The 23344-nt window shown below is 39.5% G+C and overlaps 2 long non-coding RNA genes, 35 other non-coding genes and 2 pseudogenes across 37 annotated transcripts in view; 2 read left to right on the plus strand and 37 right to left on the minus strand.

Moving 5' to 3' along the window:
- The window catches only part of LOC124312123, a 41609-nt gene extending 33186 nt beyond the window's left edge, over positions 1-8423 (plus strand). Inside the window, exon 2 of the long non-coding RNA XR_006910305.1 lies at positions 8253-8423. This is a non-coding gene — a long non-coding RNA (uncharacterized LOC124312123). The remainder of the gene's footprint in view (positions 1-8252) is intronic.
- On the minus strand, positions 25-143 carry LOC124323238. The gene has a single exon (XR_006915403.1). It is a non-coding gene; the product is annotated as a 5S ribosomal RNA (ribosomal RNA).
- Positions 347-469, minus strand: LOC124322803. Its single transcript, XR_006915063.1, has one exon. It is a non-coding gene; the product is annotated as a U5 spliceosomal RNA (small nuclear RNA).
- On the minus strand, positions 1044-1185 carry LOC124322577. Its single transcript, XR_006914853.1, has one exon. It is a non-coding gene; the product is annotated as a U4 spliceosomal RNA (small nuclear RNA).
- Positions 1590-1679, minus strand: Trnah-gug. The gene is given in 2 exon segments: positions 1590-1624; positions 1643-1679. It is a non-coding gene; the product is annotated as a tRNA-His (tRNA).
- LOC124322134 lies at positions 1872-2035 on the minus strand. Its single transcript, XR_006914485.1, has one exon. It is a non-coding gene; the product is annotated as a U1 spliceosomal RNA (small nuclear RNA).
- On the minus strand, positions 2545-2735 carry LOC124322168. Its single transcript, XR_006914517.1, has one exon. It is a non-coding gene; the product is annotated as a U2 spliceosomal RNA (small nuclear RNA).
- On the minus strand, positions 3246-3467 carry LOC124322402. Its single transcript, XR_006914689.1, has one exon. It is a non-coding gene; the product is annotated as a small nucleolar RNA U3 (small nucleolar RNA).
- On the minus strand, positions 4222-4340 carry LOC124323249. The gene has a single exon (XR_006915404.1). It is a non-coding gene; the product is annotated as a 5S ribosomal RNA (ribosomal RNA).
- Positions 5089-5207, minus strand: LOC124323261. The gene has a single exon (XR_006915405.1). It is a non-coding gene; the product is annotated as a 5S ribosomal RNA (ribosomal RNA).
- On the minus strand, positions 5411-5533 carry LOC124322804. Its single transcript, XR_006915064.1, has one exon. It is a non-coding gene; the product is annotated as a U5 spliceosomal RNA (small nuclear RNA).
- Positions 6108-6249, minus strand: LOC124322578. Its single transcript, XR_006914854.1, has one exon. It is a non-coding gene; the product is annotated as a U4 spliceosomal RNA (small nuclear RNA).
- Trnah-gug lies at positions 6654-6743 on the minus strand. The gene is given in 2 exon segments: positions 6654-6688; positions 6707-6743. It is a non-coding gene; the product is annotated as a tRNA-His (tRNA).
- On the minus strand, positions 6936-7099 carry LOC124321975. The gene has a single exon (XR_006914335.1). It is a non-coding gene; the product is annotated as a U1 spliceosomal RNA (small nuclear RNA).
- LOC124322322 lies at positions 7609-7784 on the minus strand (annotated as a pseudogene).
- Positions 8424-8643: 220 nt separating the features above from the next.
- LOC124312173 overlaps positions 8644-23344 on the plus strand; it is a 74511-nt gene continuing 59810 nt past the window's right edge. The window contains exon 1 of the long non-coding RNA XR_006910318.1: positions 8644-8728. This is a non-coding gene — a long non-coding RNA (uncharacterized LOC124312173). The remainder of the gene's footprint in view (positions 8729-23344) is intronic.
- On the minus strand, positions 8893-9030 carry LOC124322354 (annotated as a pseudogene).
- LOC124322404 lies at positions 9541-9762 on the minus strand. The gene has a single exon (XR_006914691.1). It is a non-coding gene; the product is annotated as a small nucleolar RNA U3 (small nucleolar RNA).
- On the minus strand, positions 10517-10635 carry LOC124323273. Its single transcript, XR_006915407.1, has one exon. It is a non-coding gene; the product is annotated as a 5S ribosomal RNA (ribosomal RNA).
- Positions 11384-11502, minus strand: LOC124323285. Its single transcript, XR_006915408.1, has one exon. It is a non-coding gene; the product is annotated as a 5S ribosomal RNA (ribosomal RNA).
- On the minus strand, positions 11706-11828 carry LOC124322806. The gene has a single exon (XR_006915066.1). It is a non-coding gene; the product is annotated as a U5 spliceosomal RNA (small nuclear RNA).
- On the minus strand, positions 12403-12544 carry LOC124322611. Its single transcript, XR_006914884.1, has one exon. It is a non-coding gene; the product is annotated as a U4 spliceosomal RNA (small nuclear RNA).
- On the minus strand, positions 12949-13038 carry Trnah-gug. Its single transcript is given in 2 exon segments — positions 12949-12983; positions 13002-13038. It is a non-coding gene; the product is annotated as a tRNA-His (tRNA).
- Positions 13231-13394, minus strand: LOC124321976. The gene has a single exon (XR_006914336.1). It is a non-coding gene; the product is annotated as a U1 spliceosomal RNA (small nuclear RNA).
- LOC124322169 lies at positions 13904-14094 on the minus strand. The gene has a single exon (XR_006914518.1). It is a non-coding gene; the product is annotated as a U2 spliceosomal RNA (small nuclear RNA).
- On the minus strand, positions 14605-14826 carry LOC124322405. Its single transcript, XR_006914692.1, has one exon. It is a non-coding gene; the product is annotated as a small nucleolar RNA U3 (small nucleolar RNA).
- LOC124323296 lies at positions 15581-15699 on the minus strand. Its single transcript, XR_006915409.1, has one exon. It is a non-coding gene; the product is annotated as a 5S ribosomal RNA (ribosomal RNA).
- Positions 16448-16566, minus strand: LOC124323308. Its single transcript, XR_006915410.1, has one exon. It is a non-coding gene; the product is annotated as a 5S ribosomal RNA (ribosomal RNA).
- Positions 16770-16892, minus strand: LOC124322808. The gene has a single exon (XR_006915067.1). It is a non-coding gene; the product is annotated as a U5 spliceosomal RNA (small nuclear RNA).
- On the minus strand, positions 17467-17608 carry LOC124322612. The gene has a single exon (XR_006914885.1). It is a non-coding gene; the product is annotated as a U4 spliceosomal RNA (small nuclear RNA).
- Positions 18013-18102, minus strand: Trnah-gug. The gene is given in 2 exon segments: positions 18013-18047; positions 18066-18102. It is a non-coding gene; the product is annotated as a tRNA-His (tRNA).
- Positions 18295-18458, minus strand: LOC124321977. Its single transcript, XR_006914337.1, has one exon. It is a non-coding gene; the product is annotated as a U1 spliceosomal RNA (small nuclear RNA).
- LOC124322171 lies at positions 18968-19158 on the minus strand. The gene has a single exon (XR_006914520.1). It is a non-coding gene; the product is annotated as a U2 spliceosomal RNA (small nuclear RNA).
- On the minus strand, positions 19669-19890 carry LOC124322406. Its single transcript, XR_006914693.1, has one exon. It is a non-coding gene; the product is annotated as a small nucleolar RNA U3 (small nucleolar RNA).
- LOC124323320 lies at positions 20645-20763 on the minus strand. Its single transcript, XR_006915411.1, has one exon. It is a non-coding gene; the product is annotated as a 5S ribosomal RNA (ribosomal RNA).
- Positions 21512-21630, minus strand: LOC124321311. Its single transcript, XR_006914246.1, has one exon. It is a non-coding gene; the product is annotated as a 5S ribosomal RNA (ribosomal RNA).
- Positions 21834-21956, minus strand: LOC124322809. The gene has a single exon (XR_006915068.1). It is a non-coding gene; the product is annotated as a U5 spliceosomal RNA (small nuclear RNA).
- Positions 22531-22672, minus strand: LOC124322613. The gene has a single exon (XR_006914886.1). It is a non-coding gene; the product is annotated as a U4 spliceosomal RNA (small nuclear RNA).
- Positions 23077-23166, minus strand: Trnah-gug. Its single transcript is given in 2 exon segments — positions 23077-23111; positions 23130-23166. It is a non-coding gene; the product is annotated as a tRNA-His (tRNA).

Here is a 23344-nt window from a genome sequence, read left to right on the forward strand (position 1 = left end):
ATTCACAAAAATAAAATAATTCCATGCCAACAGCATCCCGTATTCCCAAGCGGTCACCCATCCAAGTACTAACGGGACCCGACATAGCTTAACTTCCGGGAGCTGACGAGACCGGGTGAGTTCTATGTGGTATGGCCGTTGACATTAAACTAGACGCAATTACCCGACCATATTCGCCTCTAATCTATTACTTGTGCTTGAGATTTATCTTTTTGAAATACACACTAATCTTACCAAAACCACCGAAAAACTATCAGTTTGTCATTTTACAAATGTTGTCAGTATGTAGTAGTAGAATATCTTTGTTTCCGCATACAGACGTTTTTAATTTTTCATTTATTCAAAGTGCCCAATCAGAAGACCGGGCGTTAAAAAAATAAGTCATATAGACTCATCAATGCTCCTAACCACGGAAATCTTTAGTAAAAGGCGAAAGATTTATCCGGGTATTGATTAGAAACCAGAGTAAATAACAGTGGTATGCCTTGTATTTATATTCATTTCAAAATTTTGAAGTGCGCTTGTAAGGTTTTTTTTCGAAACATGCGTTTACATATCAAAATCCTTGTGCAATTCTTTATCAATGGGTACAGTTATTTTAAAGTAAATATCATGTATAAAGCTCGTTAACATGTTTTTGAACGAAACAGTTGTGCGCAGTGTTATTTTTGAAAAAAATGAACGATCTTTATGGTACAAGCCCAACACGTAGGTGGTGGGATCAGATGTTTACCCCGACATTCACCCTACAGCGGTTAACAATTTATTGAACTTCCCCTTTAAACATGGTGGAATCTTTTCACCTTGTCATTTGGAATCACCTTTTCAAATATTTTCCCCGTGTTCACAATGTTCCAACTGACTGATATTAATGGCCTTCAGCGAACGAATTAATCAGCCTTGTCTGACGTGCAATACCAACTAAATGGAAACAAAAATCACTTATACGATTTCACTTTCACCGTTTAATGTTATAAACACACTATGCAACACTCCAATTTTTCTAACTGACTGTAATTTTTTTTTTCTTGTACGCTGAAATGCTCCTTATGGAGCTATCAAAAATTGCCGACGACAAAGATTATTTCACTTCATCGTGGCGGGGTATTGGTTAAAGTTTTCAACTAGCAATAATCACACCTCGGGAGACCCTCATTGGTTATGATATTGCCACTGCGCAAAGCTAAATTATAATCAGAAAAGCAAGTCTACTTAAGCATTTGCTGAATTCGTTCTGCTTGGACGTGTTGGACCAACAATTTCGTTCAGAAATATTCATTTAGATTACCCTAGGCAAATTTTAATTTCCATCTCCCATTGGACTAATACCAACAGGGGACAGTTCATTACATACATGAAATAATTTTTGTCTTAATATCGGGTCAAATACTTGAAATTCTGTAAATGTGTATTTTTCTTCCATACATTTCAACAACTTCCTGCACACACAAAAAAAGGGAGGGGGAATTTCAGGTTTTCATTCCAAATTGTTTTTCACATTATGAACTATTGAAGTGAGCGAGCATTACTTTCCAACCAAACAAAATTTATAGTTAATCTGCGTGTTGACGTGAAAAATCAGTTTTCAGTGCCGTGACCAGGATTCGAACCTGGGTTACTACGGATTCATATCTAGTAGGTACCACAACGTAGGGTCCTAACCACTAGACGATCACGGCCAATCCATTGGCCATGATGATTTATATTAAAGTAGCTAAACATGAATTTCATTACTTTGTTGTTTCTTCCCAGAAAGAAAATCTGATGCTTCGCGTATTCCCAAGCGGTCAACCCTACCGTTTACTAACGGGACCAGATTTAGTTCAACTTCCGGCAGATGACAAGAATTTTTCTTACATTTATAGTGTGTTCAGGGAACGGCGCGAACGCAGTCCCCCACTACCAAAAATTGTACTCCCGAGTTAATCACATTTGGATTAATCGCAAGGGTCAGCCCATCCTTAGTGCAATGGAAAGGCCTCGCCCTGAAGGAACCACCTTGGTGATCATGGTTGCCTCTGAGCCAGGTAAGTATGATTGTGGATGCTTTTTCACTTTGTTTAATACTTTGTATACAGCAGAACAATATTGACAAAGAGTGTTCAAGTATTTGACTGACGTTTAGAGAATACCACCCACTTTCTTTCATCGACTTGAATTACGAACTCGAGCAAAATATAGTAAATAAAGCTCAGTATTTATTTCATGGTCTTGATCTTTGCAAATACTTTTCAAGAAACAAATTGCTTGTTTTTTTTCATTTGGTCGTCCAATTGGCAAATAAGAAAATAAGAAAATCGACTTTTCATATGAAAATACACGCATCTTCATATTTTAAAAAAAAACATCACATCGAAAGATGAACAGTACTAATTAGTTAACACAATCAAGTACGTATTTTTTTATGCTTTTCTTGATATTACGAAAAAAATACAATTAGAAAAAATTACAAACATGTCTACATGACAGTTTTGCAATTATACATGGTCTTTTATTATACGGTGCTAAGACAATTTCTGTTTTATTCAATATGTTCTCCCTCATAGAGGGTGAGCCGATCCCGGAGGTACTGCAATACCGGGTCAACCCGTGGCGGGAGCAGTGCAAGCACTGTATTCCCACCGTATGCCAAAAATCAGTTTAATATTCTGGGGTCCATTTGAACCCGTATCAGATATTAAGCTGATAAGAACAGATACTACACTTTGATCTTAGCCAAAAGGCCGAGAAGCGATAATGTTACAAGGATTACTGCCCAAAATAACCACTGAGGTTCAACACATTTCCGGTGGTGTACGAAGAATACTCATATCACTCAAAACATTCAAGAAATGCTATAAAATATTGAGTTGTTCATTTTTCCAGACGCGACCACTTGATGCTTATAAAGTTCATTTTCATTTGTTTTATTATGCTCATACTGTATTAAGGGAGATACAATTTACGCTGAAGGCGTTGCAAATTTTACTCTCGTTATCACACTAGGTCCTTTTTTTTCAGAATATGGCTTTGCCACGCCACCTGACGACAAAAGCTCTGAACGATAATTAATCATGATTAAATAACAATAACTAAAAGAATGCAATACGATCATAAAGTCATGACACATCCTCAAATTGACCAACCTCACTTTCACAATTTATTTTGCCATACAAGCAGATGATTTAAGGACACGAATACCTGGAATTATTATTAAGATTTATCTCTTTAGATTTTCAAGAATTTAAATTTGTTTTATCATCTCAACCACTCTGAACACGCTAGTTTCCTTCCGCTATTTCACATGGATTTAACGGAAACGGTCCTCAATGACTGTGTTTGATGCTGTCGAGACAGCTACACTCACAGCCTGTTTCACGCTCAGAAACCAGCGTCTTAACTCGTCATCGTGGGTTGAAAGGAGACAAGTTTCTGGTGGGAAACAAGTCAAGATATACTACAGAAATGATCCTGTGAAGTATGATCTTAAATGCAATGTTATTTTGCAGAACTCTAAATAAGGTTTGTACGATCAATGAGCTTTGGCGTAAATTACAGTGCATAGATCGATATTTCGGAATATTAAATTGAGATTTGCAATACTTGACGCACACAGTACATACATTGTCAGGTCTTGCATTTTGTTCATTTATTGAAACACCGAGAAGCTCTTTAATAGTTATAGAACAAGTGACGAGACCAATTTTGGACACAATAAAGAATCCGCGTGCTCATCAAATCAATTTATTACAGTAATGTATTATCGATTGAGAGCCCATTTATCAGCTGGGTGTTTGGCGTGCACCTATAATCCTGCTTCGGGGAGGCTTGGTAGAGTGGATGGCTTGAGTTTAGGAGCCCTGTTTCGTGATACCGCATGTTGATCAGGTGCCCGCACTAAGCTTGACATCAGCATGGATCTGCTAGAGGAATCTAGTAGGTGCAGGTTAGCTAAGGAGGAGCGTAGTGGGTCAGGAGGGAAACCTAGCAGCCAAAAGTTCCCGTGTTCGGCAGTAGTGGGATCGTGCCAGTGAGTGGGCGTCATGCAACAGCCTCAACAAAATAGCCAAACCTCTATCTTTTTTTTTGTCGTTAAAACTACCGAGATCAAACAAACATGCGTTCTACAATATATGGTATCATTAATCAAAGTCCCAGCAATACCCTTTTCAACTAATACCTAAAGAATACATTATATTCCATGTCTCATCTAACTTGGGGAGCAAAAATAAAATTACACCATGCCAACAGCATCCCGTATTCCCAAGCGGTCACCCATCCAAGTACTAACGGGACCCGACATAGCTTAACTTCCGGGAGCTGACGAGACCGGGTGAGTTCTATGTGGTATGGCCGTTGACATCAATTCAGTCGCCATTACCCGACCATATTCGCCTCTAAATCTAGTTCTAATGCTTGCTTACTTTCTGTTCGAAATACACACCAACCTTAGCCAAACAAACGAGGACATATAAGTACATTTGTCAATGGACAACCGAATATAAAATTTGATAATATTTCCAAACGCCACTATTTTTGGCTAACTGTCATTTTTAATTTTCTCGTTCCGGGGATGTCCGATCAATGAGCCAACAATCCAAGTGTCATAAGGCTAACGATTGCTTCCCTTACTTAGCTTGCGTTGCATAAGGATCTCAGAGTCAGAGAGATTAGATAGAGCTGCCCGAAGAAACCACCAACGTACAAGCCTCTCGGCTGTGCCGTGCGCTTCGCGCTTTACTTAGCTTGCGTTGCATAAGGATCTCAGAGCCAGAGAGATTAGATAGAGCTGCCCGAAGAAACCACCAACGTACAAGCCTCTCGGCTGTGCCGTGCGCTTCGCGCACGGCGTTTCAAATATCTTTCAGCAACAAAGAGGTTGGAGGACGTCTAGTAGCCTCTCGGCTGTGCCGTGCGCTTCGCGCACGGCGTTTCAAATATCTTTCAGCAACAAAGAGGTTGGAGGACGTCTAGTAGGCAATATCCAGTAAAAAATACGTTCCTTCCATTTTCAACTAATGCCAAAATAATACATTGTAGTCCATGTAGTATCACCCATCTTGGGAAGCACTTCAATTCAATTGGATTCACAAAAATAAAATAATTCCATGCCAACAGCATCCCGTATTCCCAAGCGGTCACCCATCCAAGTACTAACGGGACCCGACATAGCTTAACTTCCGGGAGCTGACGAGACCGGGTGAGTTCTATGTGGTATGGCCGTTGACATTAAACTAGACGCAATTACCCGACCATATTCGCCTCTAATCTATTACTTGTGCTTGAGATTTATCTTTTTGAAATACACACTAATCTTACCAAAACCACCGAAAAACTATCAGTTTGTCATTTTACAAATGTTGTCAGTATGTAGTAGTAGAATATCTTTGTTTCCGCATACAGACGTTTTTAATTTTTCATTTATTCAAAGTGCCCAATCAGAAGACCGGGCGTTAAAAAAATAAGTCATATAGACTCATCAATGCTCCTAACCACGGAAATCTTTAGTAAAAGGCGAAAGATTTATCCGGGTATTGATTAGAAACCAGAGTAAATAACAGTGGTATGCCTTGTATTTATATTCATTTCAAAATTTTGAAGTGCGCTTGTAAGGTTTTTTTTCGAAACATGCGTTTACATATCAAAATCCTTGTGCAATTCTTTATCAATGGGTACAGTTATTTTAAAGTAAATATCATGTATAAAGCTCGTTAACATGTTTTTGAACGAAACAGTTGTGCGCAGTGTTATTTTTGAAAAAAATGAACGATCTTTATGGTACAAGCCCAACACGTAGGTGGTGGGATCAGATGTTTACCCCGACATTCACCCTACAGCGGTTAACAATTTATTGAACTTCCCCTTTAAACATGGTGGAATCTTTTCACCTTGTCATTTGGAATCACCTTTTCAAATATTTTCCCCGTGTTCACAATGTTCCAACTGACTGATATTAATGGCCTTCAGCGAACGAATTAATCAGCCTTGTCTGACGTGCAATACCAACTAAATGGAAACAAAAATCACTTATACGATTTCACTTTCACCGTTTAATGTTATAAACACACTATGCAACACTCCAATTTTTCTAACTGACTGTAATTTTTTTTTTCTTGTACGCTGAAATGCTCCTTATGGAGCTATCAAAAATTGCCGACGACAAAGATTATTTCACTTCATCGTGGCGGGGTATTGGTTAAAGTTTTCAACTAGCAATAATCACACCTCGGGAGACCCTCATTGGTTATGATATTGCCACTGCGCAAAGCTAAATTATAATCAGAAAAGCAAGTCTACTTAAGCATTTGCTGAATTCGTTCTGCTTGGACGTGTTGGACCAACAATTTCGTTCAGAAATATTCATTTAGATTACCCTAGGCAAATTTTAATTTCCATCTCCCATTGGACTAATACCAACAGGGGACAGTTCATTACATACATGAAATAATTTTTGTCTTAATATCGGGTCAAATACTTGAAATTCTGTAAATGTGTATTTTTCTTCCATACATTTCAACAACTTCCTGCACACACAAAAAAAGGGAGGGGGAATTTCAGGTTTTCATTCCAAATTGTTTTTCACATTATGAACTATTGAAGTGAGCGAGCATTACTTTCCAACCAAACAAAATTTATAGTTAATCTGCGTGTTGACGTGAAAAATCAGTTTTCAGTGCCGTGACCAGGATTCGAACCTGGGTTACTACGGATTCATATCTAGTAGGTACCACAACGTAGGGTCCTAACCACTAGACGATCACGGCCAATCCATTGGCCATGATGATTTATATTAAAGTAGCTAAACATGAATTTCATTACTTTGTTGTTTCTTCCCAGAAAGAAAATCTGATGCTTCGCGTATTCCCAAGCGGTCAACCCTACCGTTTACTAACGGGACCAGATTTAGTTCAACTTCCGGCAGATGACAAGAATTTTTCTTACATTTATAGTGTGTTCAGGGAACGGCGCGAACGCAGTCCCCCACTACCAAAAATTGTACTCCCGAGTTAATCACATTTGGATTAATCGCAAGGGTCAGCCCATCCTTAGTGCAATGGAAAGGCCTCGCCCTGGAGGAACCACCTTGGTGATCATGGTTGCCTCTGAGCCAGGTAAGTATGATTGTGGATGCTTTTTCACTTTGTTTAATACTTTGTATACAGGACGGACGATCACCAAAAATTCTATAATTTTATCACACCGTTTATGGACTATAATCTTTGCAAATAATTACAAACGGTACCTACGAGATCTTCGTCGTTTGCTCGTTCGGGGAATATTCCAGGAATCAAATTCAAGAGAGAAGAATCCGGAGTAAATTTCTGCTTTTTGGTGATCGTGTAATGTAAATACAGCAGAACTTCAGAATGGGAAACACTAAAGTGTGGGAACGCATGTATTGGCTTACGACTATGGCTACCATCTAGCGAGGTTGTTAAAACTACTTTGCATGAGACATCTATCGCAAACCTGTTGAAATGTATACCGGCTAAGCCCGCACAGACGATGCTCAGTTGTTCGTCTCGGACCTTCACAAACATGTCTACATGACAGTTTTGCAATTATACATGGTCTTTTATTATACGGTGCTAAGACAATTTCTGTTTTATTCAATATGTTCTCCCTCATAGAGGGTGAGCCGATCCCGGAGGTACTGCAATACCGGGTCAACCCGTGGCGGGAGCAGTGCAAGCACTGTATTCCCACCGTATGCCAAAAATCAGTTTAATATTCTGGGGTCCATTTGAACCCGTATCAGATATTAAGCTGATAAGAACAGATTAAATTGTTTATTGACAATGAATTTTTATCTCAGTACATAGGTGGCTACGCCAGAGGGGAAATTTTCATCAAATGACGGGGCATTTGGGAGAAGAGATGCAAAATCGGCTGAAAATGCAGGAGAGTATGTCTACACAGAGAGAGAGTTGCGAGAGGAGTTTTACTCATCATTTTTAAGAGTGAGAAGCTGAAGAAGTAGTAGATCGGTGTGGGAAGTCAACGTTGTGGTACAGCCGGCGGAGATGTGGACCCAGGAATCACGTACTTGTGAAGAGTGGACACTTCCGTTCCACACAGCATAGATCAAAGGGAACAAAAAACACCAGGGCATAGCAACAAAAGGTAGAGATAGATCGGTGTGGGAAGTCAACGTTGTGGTACATCCGGCGGAGATTTGGAACCAGGAATCTCGTACGTGTGAAGAGTGGACACTTCCGTTCCACACAGCAGAGATCAAAGAAAACAAAAACAACAGGGCATAGCAACAAAAGGTAGAGATAAACAGTAGGGATCGATCAAGAGGGGGGGCCAATTTTACTTCATGGTGCTTTATCCAGTGTACAGGTGTCAGCAGGCCATCAAGGTAGAGCCATCCAGTTGAAACGGACGGTCAACAGACCATCAAGGAGGAGAAGTGGCAATCCGGTGTGGGAAGTAGAGATCGATCAAGAGGGGGGGCCAATTTTACTTCATGGTGCTTTATCCAGTGTACAGGTGTCAGCAGGCCATCAAGGTAGAGCCATCCAGTTGAAACGGACGGTCAACAGACCATCAAGGAGGAGAAGTGGCAATCCGGTGTGGGAAGTAGAGATAAACAGTAGGGATCGATCAAGAGGGGGGGCCAATTTTACTTCATGGTGCTTTATCCAGTGTACAGGTGTCAGCAGGCCATCAAGGTAGAGCCATCCAGTTGAAACGGACGGTCAACAGACCATCAAGGAGGAGAAGTGGCAATCCGGTGTGGGAAGTCATCTTTGTGGTACATCCGGCGGAGATTTGGACCCAGGAATCACGTACTTGTGAAGAGTGGACACTTCCGTTCCACACAGCATAGATCAAAAGGGAACAAAATCAACAGGGTGTAGCATCAAACGGTAGGGACAATCAAATTTCGGTGCAAAAGAAGTCACAGTACGGTTACGGAAAAATAAGAGAAGAAGGTGATCGCTTCAAAGATCCGACACTAGAGGCTAAAAGACAAAGTGTAGGGGAATAACTGATAAGAACAGATACTACACTTTGATCTTAGCCAAAAGGCCGAGAAGCGATAATGTTACAAGGATTACTGCCCAAAATAACCACTGAGGTTCAACACATTTCCGGTGGTGTACGAAGAATACTCATATCACTCAAAACATTCAAGAAATGCTATAAAATATTGAGTTGTTCATTTTTCCAGACGCGACCACTTGATGCTTATAAAGTTCATTTTCATTTGTTTTATTATGCTCATACTGTATTAAGGGAGATACAATTTACGCTGAAGGCGTTGCAAATTTTACTCTCGTTATCACACTAGGTCCTTTTTTTTCAGAATATGGCTTTGCCACGCCACCTGACGACAAAAGCTCTGAACGATAATTAATCATGATTAAATAACAATAACTAAAAGAATGCAATACGATCATAAAGTCATGACACATCCTCAAATTGACCAACCTCACTTTCACAATTTATTTTGCCATACAAGCAGATGATTTAAGGACACGAATACCTGGAATTATTATTAAGATTTATCTCTTTAGATTTTCAAGAATTTAAATTTGTTTTATCATCTCAACCACTCTGAACACGCTAGTTTCCTTCCGCTATTTCACATGGATTTAACGGAAACGGTCCTCAATGACTGTGTTTGATGCTGTCGAGACAGCTACACTCACAGCCTGTTTCACGCTCAGAAACCAGCGTCTTAACTCGTCATCGTGGGTTGAAAGGAGACAAGTTTCTGGTGGGAAACAAGTCAAGATATACTACAGAAATGATCCTGTGAAGTATGATCTTAAATGCAATGTTATTTTGCAGAACTCTAAATAAGGTTTGTACGATCAATGAGCTTTGGCGTAAATTACAGTGCATAGATCGATATTTCGGAATATTAAATTGAGATTTGCAATACTTGACGCACACAGTACATACATTGTCAGGTCTTGCATTTTGTTCATTTATTGAAACACCGAGAAGCTCTTTAATAGTTATAGAACAAGTGACGAGACCAATTTTGGACACAATAAAGAATCCGCGTGCTCATCAAATCAATTTATTACAGTAATGTATTATCGATTGAGAGCCCATTTATCAGCTGGGTGTTTGGCGTGCACCTATAATCCTGCTTCGGGGAGGCTTGGTAGAGTGGATGGCTTGAGTTTAGGAGCCCTGTTTCGTGATACCGCATGTTGATCAGGTGCCCGCACTAAGCTTGACATCAGCATGGATCTGCTAGAGGAATCTAGTAGGTGCAGGTTAGCTAAGGAGGAGCGTAGTGGGTCAGGAGGGAAACCTAGCAGCCAAAAGTTCCCGTGTTCGGCAGTAGTGGGATCGTGCCAGTGAGTGGGCGTCATGCAACAGCCTCAACAAAATAGCCAAACCTCTATCTTTTTTTTTGTCGTTAAAACTACCGAGATCAAACAAACATGCGTTCTACAATATATGGTATCATTAATCAAAGTCCCAGCAATACCCTTTTCAACTAATACCTAAAGAATACATTATATTCCATGTCTCATCTAACTTGGGGAGCAAAAATAAAATTACACCATGCCAACAGCATCCCGTATTCCCAAGCGGTCACCCATCCAAGTACTAACGGGACCCGACATAGCTTAACTTCCGGGAGCTGACGAGACCGGGTGAGTTCTATGTGGTATGGCCGTTGACATCAATTCAGTCGCCATTACCCGACCATATTCGCCTCTAAATCTAGTTCTAATGCTTGCTTACTTTCTGTTCGAAATACACACCAACCTTAGCCAAACAAACGAGGACATATAAGTACATTTGTCAATGGACAACCGAATATAAAATTTGATAATATTTCCAAACGCCACTATTTTTGGCTAACTGTCATTTTTAATTTTCTCGTTCCGGGGATGTCCGATCAATGAGCCAACAATCCAAGTGTCATAAGGCTAACGATTGCTTCCCTTACTTAGCTTGCGTTGCATAAGGATCTCAGAGTCAGAGAGATTAGATAGAGCTGCCCGAAGAAACCACCAACGTACAAGCCTCTCGGCTGTGCCGTGCGCTTCGCGCTTTACTTAGCTTGCGTTGCATAAGGATCTCAGAGCCAGAGAGATTAGATAGAGCTGCCCGAAGAAACCACCAACGTACAAGCCTCTCGGCTGTGCCGTGCGCTTCGCGCACGGCGTTTCAAATATCTTTCAGCAACAAAGAGGTTGGAGGACGTCTAGTAGCCTCTCGGCTGTGCCGTGCGCTTCGCGCACGGCGTTTCAAATATCTTTCAGCAACAAAGAGGTTGGAGGACGTCTAGTAGGCAATATCCAGTAAAAAATACGTTCCTTCCATTTTCAACTAATGCCAAAATAATACATTGTAGTCCATGTAGTATCACCCATCTTGGGAAGCACTTCAATTCAATTGGATTCACAAAAATAAAATAATTCCATGCCAACAGCATCCCGTATTCCCAAGCGGTCACCCATCCAAGTACTAACGGGACCCGACATAGCTTAACTTCCGGGAGCTGACGAGACCGGGTGAGTTCTATGTGGTATGGCCGTTGACATTAAACTAGACGCAATTACCCGACCATATTCGCCTCTAATCTATTACTTGTGCTTGAGATTTATCTTTTTGAAATACACACTAATCTTACCAAAACCACCGAAAAACTATCAGTTTGTCATTTTACAAATGTTGTCAGTATGTAGTAGTAGAATATCTTTGTTTCCGCATACAGACGTTTTTAATTTTTCATTTATTCAAAGTGCCCAATCAGAAGACCGGGCGTTAAAAAAATAAGTCATATAGACTCATCAATGCTCCTAACCACGGAAATCTTTAGTAAAAGGCGAAAGATTTATCCGGGTATTGATTAGAAACCAGAGTAAATAACAGTGGTATGCCTTGTATTTATATTCATTTCAAAATTTTGAAGTGCGCTTGTAAGGTTTTTTTTCGAAACATGCGTTTACATATCAAAATCCTTGTGCAATTCTTTATCAATGGGTACAGTTATTTTAAAGTAAATATCATGTATAAAGCTCGTTAACATGTTTTTGAACGAAACAGTTGTGCGCAGTGTTATTTTTGAAAAAAATGAACGATCTTTATGGTACAAGCCCAACACGTAGGTGGTGGGATCAGATGTTTACCCCGACATTCACCCTACAGCGGTTAACAATTTATTGAACTTCCCCTTTAAACATGGTGGAATCTTTTCACCTTGTCATTTGGAATCACCTTTTCAAATATTTTCCCCGTGTTCACAATGTTCCAACTGACTGATATTAATGGCCTTCAGCGAACGAATTAATCAGCCTTGTCTGACGTGCAATACCAACTAAATGGAAACAAAAATCACTTATACGATTTCACTTTCACCGTTTAATGTTATAAACACACTATGCAACACTCCAATTTTTCTAACTGACTGTAATTTTTTTTTTCTTGTACGCTGAAATGCTCCTGATGGAGCTATCAAAAATTGCCGACGACAAAGATTATTTCACTTCATCGTGGCGGGGTATTGGTTAAAGTTTTCAACTAGCAATAATCACACCTCGGGAGACCCTCATTGGTTATGATATTGCCACTGCGCAAAGCTAAATTATAATCAGAAAAGCAAGTCTACTTAAGCATTTGCTGAATTCGTTCTGCTTGGACGTGTTGGACCAACAATTTCGTTCAGAAATATTCATTTAGATTACCCTAGGCAAATTTTAATTTCCATCTCCCATTGGACTAATACCAACAGGGGACAGTTCATTACATACATGAAATAATTTTTGTCTTAATATCGGGTCAAATACTTGAAATTCTGTAAATGTGTATTTTTCTTCCATACATTTCAACAACTTCCTGCACACACAAAAAAAGGGAGGGGGAATTTCAGGTTTTCATTCCAAATTGTTTTTCACATTATGAACTATTGAAGTGAGCGAGCATTACTTTCCAACCAAACAAAATTTATAGTTAATCTGCGTGTTGACGTGAAAAATCAGTTTTCAGTGCCGTGACCAGGATTCGAACCTGGGTTACTACGGATTCATATCTAGTAGGTACCACAACGTAGGGTCCTAACCACTAGACGATCACGGCCAATCCATTGGCCATGATGATTTATATTAAAGTAGCTAAACATGAATTTCATTACTTTGTTGTTTCTTCCCAGAAAGAAAATCTGATGCTTCGCGTATTCCCAAGCGGTCAACCCTACCGTTTACTAACGGGACCAGATTTAGTTCAACTTCCGGCAGATGACAAGAATTTTTCTTACATTTATAGTGTGTTCAGGGAACGGCGCGAACGCAGTCCCCCACTACCAAAAATTGTACTCCCGAGTTAATCACATTTGGATTAATCGCAAGGGTCAGCCCATCCTTAGTGCAATGGAAAGGCCTCGCCCTGGAGGAACCACCTTGGTGATCATGGTTGCCTCTGAGCCAGGTAAGTATGATTGTGGATGCTTTTTCACTTTGTTTAATACTTTGTATACAGCAGAACAATATTGACAAAGAGTGTTCAAGTATTTGACTGACGTTTAGAGAATACCACCCACTTTCTTTCATCGACTTGAATTACGAACTCGAGCAAAATATAGTAAATAAAGCTCAGTATTTATTTCATGGTCTTGATCTTTGCAAATACTTTTCAAGAAACAAATTGCTTGTTTTTTTTCATTTGGTCGTCCAATTGGCAAATAAGAAAATAAGAAAATCGACTTTTCATATGAAAATACACGCATCTTCATATTTTAAAAAAAAACATCACATCGAAAGATGAACAGTACTAATTAGTTAACACAATCAAGTACGTATTTTTTTATGCTTTTCTTGATATTACGAAAAAAATACAATTAGAAAAAATTACAAACATGTCTACATGACAGTTTTGCAATTATACATGGTCTTTTATTATACGGTGCTAAGACAATTTCTGTTTTATTCAATATGTTCTCCCTCATAGAGGGTGAGCCGATCCCGGAGGTACTGCAATACCGGGTCAACCCGTGGCGGGAGCAGTGCAAGCACTGTATTCCCACCGTATGCCAAAAATCAGTTTAATATTCTGGGGTCCATTTGAACCCGTATCAGATATTAAGCTGATAAGAACAGATACTACACTTTGATCTTAGCCAAAAGGCCGAGAAGCGATAATGTTACAAGGATTACTGCCCAAAATAACCACTGAGGTTCAACACATTTCCGGTGGTGTACGAAGAATACTCATATCACTCAAAACATTCAAGAAATGCTATAAAATATTGAGTTGTTCATTTTTCCAGACGCGACCACTTGATGCTTATAAAGTTCATTTTCATTTGTTTTATTATGCTCATACTGTATTAAGGGAGATACAATTTACGCTGAAGGCGTTGCAAATTTTACTCTCGTTATCACACTAGGTCCTTTTTTTTCAGAATATGGCTTTGCCACGCCACCTGACGACAAAAGCTCTGAACGATAATTAATCATGATTAAATAACAATAACTAAAAGAATGCAATACGATCATAAAGTCATGACACATCCTCAAATTGACCAACCTCACTTTCACAATTTATTTTGCCATACAAGCAGATGATTTAAGGACACGAATACCTGGAATTATTATTAAGATTTATCTCTTTAGATTTTCAAGAATTTAAATTTGTTTTATCATCTCAACCACTCTGAACACGCTAGTTTCCTTCCGCTATTTCACATGGATTTAACGGAAACGGTCCTCAATGACTGTGTTTGATGCTGTCGAGACAGCTACACTCACAGCCTGTTTCACGCTCAGAAACCAGCGTCTTAACTCGTCATCGTGGGTTGAAAGGAGACAAGTTTCTGGTGGGAAACAAGTCAAGATATACTACAGAAATGATCCTGTGAAGTATGATCTTAAATGCAATGTTATTTTGCAGAACTCTAAATAAGGTTTGTACGATCAATGAGCTTTGGCGTAAATTACAGTGCATAGATCGATATTTCGGAATATTAAATTGAGATTTGCAATACTTGACGCACACAGTACATACATTGTCAGGTCTTGCATTTTGTTCATTTATTGAAACACCGAGAAGCTCTTTAATAGTTATAGAACAAGTGACGAGACCAATTTTGGACACAATAAAGAATCCGCGTGCTCATCAAATCAATTTATTACAGTAATGTATTATCGATTGAGAGCCCATTTATCAGCTGGGTGTTTGGCGTGCACCTATAATCCTGCTTCGGGGAGGCTTGGTAGAGTGGATGGCTTGAGTTTAGGAGCCCTGTTTCGTGATACCGCATGTTGATCAGGTGCCCGCACTAAGCTTGACATCAGCATGGATCTGCTAGAGGAATCTAGTAGGTGCAGGTTAGCTAAGGAGGAGCGTAGTGGGTCAGGAGGGAAACCTAGCAGCCAAAAGTTCCCGTGTTCGGCAGTAGTGGGATCGTGCCAGTGAGTGGGCGTCATGCAACAGCCTCAACAAAATAGCCAAACCTCTATCTTTTTTTTTGTCGTTAAAACTACCGAGATCAAACAAACATGCGTTCTACAATATATGGTATCATTAATCAAAGTCCCAGCAATACCCTTTTCAACTAATACCTAAAGAATACATTATATTCCATGTCTCATCTAACTTGGGGAGCAAAAATAAAATTACACCATGCCAACAGCATCCCGTATTCCCAAGCGGTCACCCATCCAAGTACTAACGGGACCCGACATAGCTTAACTTCCGGGAGCTGACGAGACCGGGTGAGTTCTATGTGGTATGGCCGTTGACATCAATTCAGTCGCCATTACCCGACCATATTCGCCTCTAAATCTAGTTCTAATGCTTGCTTACTTTCTGTTCGAAATACACACCAACCTTAGCCAAACAAACGAGGACATATAAGTACATTTGTCAATGGACAACCGAATATAAAATTTGATAATATTTCCAAACGCCACTATTTTTGGCTAACTGTCATTTTTAATTTTCTCGTTCCGGGGATGTCCGATCAATGAGCCAACAATCCAAGTGTCATAAGGCTAACGATTGCTTCCCTTACTTAGCTTGCGTTGCATAAGGATCTCAGAGTCAGAGAGATTAGATAGAGCTGCCCGAAGAAACCACCAACGTACAAGCCTCTCGGCTGTGCCGTGCGCTTCGCGCTTTACTTAGCTTGCGTTGCATAAGGATCTCAGAGCCAGAGAGATTAGATAGAGCTGCCCGAAGAAACCACCAACGTACAAGCCTCTCGGCTGTGCCGTGCGCTTCGCGCACGGCGTTTCAAATATCTTTCAGCAACAAAGAGGTTGGAGGACGTCTAGTAGCCTCTCGGCTGTGCCGTGCGCTTCGCGCACGGCGTTTCAAATATCTTTCAGCAACAAAGAGGTTGGAGGACGTCTAGTAGGCAATATCCAGTAAAAAATACGTTCCTTCCATTTTCAACTAATGCCAAAATAATACATTGTAGTCCATGTAGTATCACCCATCTTGGGAAGCACTTCAATTCAATTGGATTCACAAAAATAAAATAATTCCATGCCAACAGCATCCCGTATTCCCAAGCGGTCACCCATCCAAGTACTAACGGGACCCGACATAGCTTAACTTCCGGGAGCTGACGAGACCGGGTGAGTTCTATGTGGTATGGCCGTTGACATTAAACTAGACGCAATTACCCGACCATATTCGCCTCTAATCTATTACTTGTGCTTGAGATTTATCTTTTTGAAATACACACTAATCTTACCAAAACCACCGAAAAACTATCAGTTTGTCATTTTACAAATGTTGTCAGTATGTAGTAGTAGAATATCTTTGTTTCCGCATACAGACGTTTTTAATTTTTCATTTATTCAAAGTGCCCAATCAGAAGACCGGGCGTTAAAAAAATAAGTCATATAGACTCATCAATGCTCCTAACCACGGAAATCTTTAGTAAAAGGCGAAAGATTTATCCGGGTATTGATTAGAAACCAGAGTAAATAACAGTGGTATGCCTTGTATTTATATTCATTTCAAAATTTTGAAGTGCGCTTGTAAGGTTTTTTTTCGAAACATGCGTTTACATATCAAAATCCTTGTGCAATTCTTTATCAATGGGTACAGTTATTTTAAAGTAAATATCATGTATAAAGCTCGTTAACATGTTTTTGAACGAAACAGTTGTGCGCAGTGTTATTTTTGAAAAAAATGAACGATCTTTATGGTACAAGCCCAACACGTAGGTGGTGGGATCAGATGTTTACCCCGACATTCACCCTACAGCGGTTAACAATTTATTGAACTTCCCCTTTAAACATGGTGGAATCTTTTCACCTTGTCATTTGGAATCACCTTTTCAAATATTTTCCCCGTGTTCACAATGTTCCAACTGACTGATATTAATGGCCTTCAGCGAACGAATTAATCAGCCTTGTCTGACGTGCAATACCAACTAAATGGAAACAAAAATCACTTATACGATTTCACTTTCACCGTTTAATGTTATAAACACACTATGCAACACTCCAATTTTTCTAACTGACTGTAATTTTTTTTTTCTTGTACGCTGAAATGCTCCTGATGGAGCTATCAAAAATTGCCGACGACAAAGATTATTTCACTTCATCGTGGCGGGGTATTGGTTAAAGTTTTCAACTAGCAATAATCACACCTCGGGAGACCCTCATTGGTTATGATATTGCCACTGCGCAAAGCTAAATTATAATCAGAAAAGCAAGTCTACTTAAGCATTTGCTGAATTCGTTCTGCTTGGACGTGTTGGACCAACAATTTCGTTCAGAAATATTCATTTAGATTACCCTAGGCAAATTTTAATTTCCATCTCCCATTGGACTAATACCAACAGGGGACAGTTCATTACATACATGAAATAATTTTTGTCTTAATATCGGGTCAAATACTTGAAATTCTGTAAATGTGTATTTTTCTTCCATACATTTCAACAACTTCCTGCACACACAAAAAAAGGGAGGGGGAATTTCAGGTTTTCATTCCAAATTGTTTTTCACATTATGAACTATTGAAGTGAGCGAGCATTACTTTCCAACCAAACAAAATTTATAGTTAATCTGCGTGTTGACGTGAAAAATCAGTTTTCAGTGCCGTGACCAGGATTCGAACCTGGGTTACTACGGATTCATATCTAGTAGGTACCACAACGTAGGGTCCTAACCACTAGACGATCACGGCCAATCCATTGGCCATGATGATTTATATTAAAGTAGCTAAACATGAATTTCATTACTTTGTTGTTTCTTCCCAGAAAGAAAATCTGATGCTTCGCGTATTCCCAAGCGGTCAACCCTACCGTTTACTAACGGGACCAGATTTAGTTCAACTTCCGGCAGATGACAAGAATTTTTCTTACATTTATAGTGTGTTCAGGGAACGGCGCGAACGCAGTCCCCCACTACCAAAAATTGTACTCCCGAGTTAATCACATTTGGATTAATCGCAAGGGTCAGCCCATCCTTAGTGCAATGGAAAGGCCTCGCCCTGGAGGAACCACCTTGGTGATCATGGTTGCCTCTGAGCCAGGTAAGTATGATTGTGGATGCTTTTTCACTTTGTTTAATACTTTGTATACAGCAGAACAATATTGACAAAGAGTGTTCAAGTATTTGACTGACGTTTAGAGAATACCACCCACTTTCTTTCATCGACTTGAATTACGAACTCGAGCAAAATATAGTAAATAAAGCTCAGTATTTATTTCATGGTCTTGATCTTTGCAAATACTTTTCAAGAAACAAATTGCTTGTTTTTTTTCATTTGGTCGTCCAATTGGCAAATAAGAAAATAAGAAAATCGACTTTTCATATGAAAATACACGCATCTTCATATTTTAAAAAAAAACATCACATCGAAAGATGAACAGTACTAATTAGTTAACACAATCAAGTACGTATTTTTTTATGCTTTTCTTGATATTACGAAAAAAATACAATTAGAAAAAATTACAAACATGTCTACATGACAGTTTTGCAATTATACATGGTCTTTTATTATACGGTGCTAAGACAATTTCTGTTTTATTCAATATGTTCTCCCTCATAGAGGGTGAGCCGATCCCGGAGGTACTGCAATACCGGGTCAACCCGTGGCGGGAGCAGTGCAAGCACTGTATTCCCACCGTATGCCAAAAATCAGTTTAATATTCTGGGGTCCATTTGAACCCGTATCAGATATTAAGCTGATAAGAACAGATACTACACTTTGATCTTAGCCAAAAGGCCGAGAAGCGATAATGTTACAAGGATTACTGCCCAAAATAACCACTGAGGTTCAACACATTTCCGGTGGTGTACGAAGAATACTCATATCACTCAAAACATTCAAGAAATGCTATAAAATATTGAGTTGTTCATTTTTCCAGACGCGACCACTTGATGCTTATAAAGTTCATTTTCATTTGTTTTATTATGCTCATACTGTATTAAGGGAGATACAATTTACGCTGAAGGCGTTGCAAATTTTACTCTCGTTATCACACTAGGTCCTTTTTTTTCAGAATATGGCTTTGCCACGCCACCTGACGACAAAAGCTCTGAACGATAATTAATCATGATTAAATAACAATAACTAAAAGAATGCAATACGATCATAAAGTCATGACACATCCTCAAATTGACCAACCTCACTTTCACAATTTATTTTGCCATACAAGCAGATGATTTAAGGACACGAATACCTGGAATTATTATTAAGATTTATCTCTTTAGATTTTCAAGAATTTAAATTTGTTTTATCATCTCAACCACTCTGAACACGCTAGTTTCCTTCCGCTATTTCACATGGATTTAACGGAAACGGTCCTCAATGACTGTGTTTGATGCTGTCGAGACAGCTACACTCACAGCCTGTTTCACGCTCAGAAACCAGCGTCTTAACTCGTCATCGTGGGTTGAAAGGAGACAAGTTTCTGGTGGGAAACAAGTCAAGATATACTACAGAAATGATCCTGTGAAGTATGATCTTAAATGCAATGTTATTTTGCAGAACTCTAAATAAGGTTTGTACGATCAATGAGCTTTGGCGTAAATTACAGTGCATAGATCGATATTTCGGAATATTAAATTGAGATTTGCAATACTTGACGCACACAGTACATACATTGTCAGGTCTTGCATTTTGTTCATTTATTGAAACACCGAGAAGCTCTTTAATAGTTATAGAACAAGTGACGAGACCAATTTTGGACACAATAAAGAATCCGCGTGCTCATCAAATCAATTTATTACAGTAATGTATTATCGATTGAGAGCCCATTTATCAGCTGGGTGTTTGGCGTGCACCTATAATCCTGCTTCGGGGAGGCTTGGTAGAGTGGATGGCTTGAGTTTAGGAGCCCTGTTTCGTGATACCGCATGTTGATCAGGTGCCCGCACTAAGCTTGACATCAGCATGGATCTGCTAGAGGAATCTAGTAGGTGCAGGTTAGCTAAGGAGGAGCGTAGTGGGTCAGGAGGGAAACCTAGCAGCCAAAAGTTCCCGTGTTCGGCAGTAGTGGGATCGTGCCAGTGAGTGGGCGTCATGCAACAGCCTCAACAAAATAGCCAAACCTCTATCTTTTTTTTTGTCGTTAAAACTACCGAGATCAAACAAACATGCGTTCTACAATATATGGTATCATTAATCAAAGTCCCAGCAATACCCTTTTCAACTAATACCTAAAGAATACATTATATTCCATGTCTCATCTAACTTGGGGAGCAAAAATAAAATTACACCATGCCAACAGCATCCCGTATTCCCAAGCGGTCACCCATCCAAGTACTAACGGGACCCGACATAGCTTAACTTCCGGGAGCTGACGAGACCGGGTGAGTTCTATGTGGTATGGCCGTTGACATCAATTCAGTCGCCATTACCCGACCATATTCGCCTCTAAATCTAGTTCTAATGCTTGCTTACTTTCTGTTCGAAATACACACCAACCTTAGCCAAACAAACGAGGACATATAAGTACATTTGTCAATGGACAACCGAATATAAAATTTGATAATATTTCCAAACGCCACTATTTTTGGCTAACTGTCATTTTTAATTTTCTCGTTCCGGGGATGTCCGATCAATGAGCCAACAATCCAAGTGTCATAAGGCTAACGATTGCTTCCCTTACTTAGCTTGCGTTGCATAAGGATCTCAGAGTCAGAGAGATTAGATAGAGCTGCCCGAAGAAACCACCAACGTACAAGCCTCTCGGCTGTGCCGTGCGCTTCGCGCTTTACTTAGCTTGCGTTGCATAAGGATCTCAGAGCCAGAGAGATTAGATAGAGCTGCCCGAAGAAACCACCAACGTACAAGCCTCTCGGCTGTGCCGTGCGCTTCGCGCACGGCGTTTCAAATATCTTTCAGCAACAAAGAGGTTGGAGGACGTCTAGTAGCCTCTCGGCTGTGCCGTGCGCTTCGCGCACGGCGTTTCAAATATCTTTCAGCAACAAAGAGGTTGGAGGACGTCTAGTAGGCAATATCCAGTAAAAAATACGTTCCTTCCATTTTCAACTAATGCCAAAATAATACATTGTAGTCCATGTAGTATCACCCATCTTGGGAAGCACTTCAATTCAATTGGATTCACAAAAATAAAATAATTCCATGCCAACAGCATCCCGTATTCCCAAGCGGTCACCCATCCAAGTACTAACGGGACCCGACATAGCTTAACTTCCGGGAGCTGACGAGACCGGGTGAGTTCTATGTGGTATGGCCGTTGACATTAAACTAGACGCAATTACCCGACCATATTCGCCTCTAATCTATTACTTGTGCTTGAGATTTATCTTTTTGAAATACACACTAATCTTACCAAAACCACCGAAAAACTATCAGTTTGTCATTTTACAAATGTTGTCAGTATGTAGTAGTAGAATATCTTTGTTTCCGCATACAGACGTTTTTAATTTTTCATTTATTCAAAGTGCCCAATCAGAAGACCGGGCGTTAAAAAAATAAGTCATATAGACTCATCAATGCTCCTAACCACGGAAATCTTTAGTAAAAGGCGAAAGATTTATCCGGGTATTGATTAGAAACCAGAGTAAATAACAGTGGTATGCCTTGTATTTATATTCATTTCAAAATTTTGAAGTGCGCTTGTAAGGTTTTTTTTCGAAACATGCGTTTACATATCAAAATCCTTGTGCAATTCTTTATCAATGGGTACAGTTATTTTAAAGTAAATATCATGTATAAAGCTCGTTAACATGTTTTTGAACGAAACAGTTGTGCGCAGTGTTATTTTTGAAAAAAATGAACGATCTTTATGGTACAAGCCCAACACGTAGGTGGTGGGATCAGATGTTTACCCCGACATTCACCCTACAGCGGTTAACAATTTATTGAACTTCCCCTTTAAACATGGTGGAATCTTTTCACCTTGTCATTTGGAATCACCTTTTCAAATATTTTCCCCGTGTTCACAATGTTCCAACTGACTGATATTAATGGCCTTCAGCGAACGAATTAATCAGCCTTGTCTGACGTGCAATACCAACTAAATGGAAACAAAAATCACTTATACGATTTCACTTTCACCGTTTAATGTTATAAACACACTATGCAACACTCCAATTTTTCTAACTGACTGTAATTTTTTTTTTCTTGTACGCTGAAATGCTCCTGATGGAGCTATCAAAAATTGCCGACGACAAAGATTATTTCACTTCATCGTGGCGGGGTATTGGTTAAAGTTTTCAACTAGCAATAATCACACCTCGGGAGACCCTCATTGGTTATGATATTGCCACTGCGCAAAGCTAAATTATAATCAGAAAAGCAAGTCTACTTAAGCATTTGCTGAATTCGTTCTGCTTGGACGTGTTGGACCAACAATTTCGTTCAGAAATATTCATTTAGATTACCCTAGGCAAATTTTAATTTCCATCTCCCATTGGACTAATACCAACAGGGGACAGTTCATTACATACATGAAATAATTTTTGTCTTAATATCGGGTCAAATACTTGAAATTCTGTAAATGTGTATTTTTCTTCCATACATTTCAACAACTTCCTGCACACACAAAAAAAGGGAGGGGGAATTTCAGGTTTTCATTCCAAATTGTTTTTCACATTATGAACTATTGAAGTGAGCGAGCATTACTTTCCAACCAAACAAAATTTATAGTTAATCTGCGTGTTGACGTGAAAAATCAGTTTTCAGTGCCGTGACCAGGATTCGAACCTGGGTTACTACGGATTCATATCTAGTAGGTACCACAACGTAGGGTCCTAACCACTAGACGATCACGGCCAATCCATTGGCCATGATGATTTATATTAAAGTAGCTAAACATGAATTTCATTACTTTGTTGTTTCTTCCCAGAAAGAAAATCTGATGCTTCGCGTATTCCCAAGCGGTCAACCCTACCGTTTACTAACGGGACCAGATTTAGTTCAACTTCCGGCAGATGACAAGAATTTTTCTTAC

Source organism: Daphnia pulicaria, chromosome 1, assembly GCF_021234035.1.
Source record: "Daphnia pulicaria isolate SC F1-1A chromosome 1, SC_F0-13Bv2, whole genome shotgun sequence".
NCBI lineage: Eukaryota > Metazoa > Arthropoda > Branchiopoda > Diplostraca > Daphniidae > Daphnia > Daphnia pulicaria.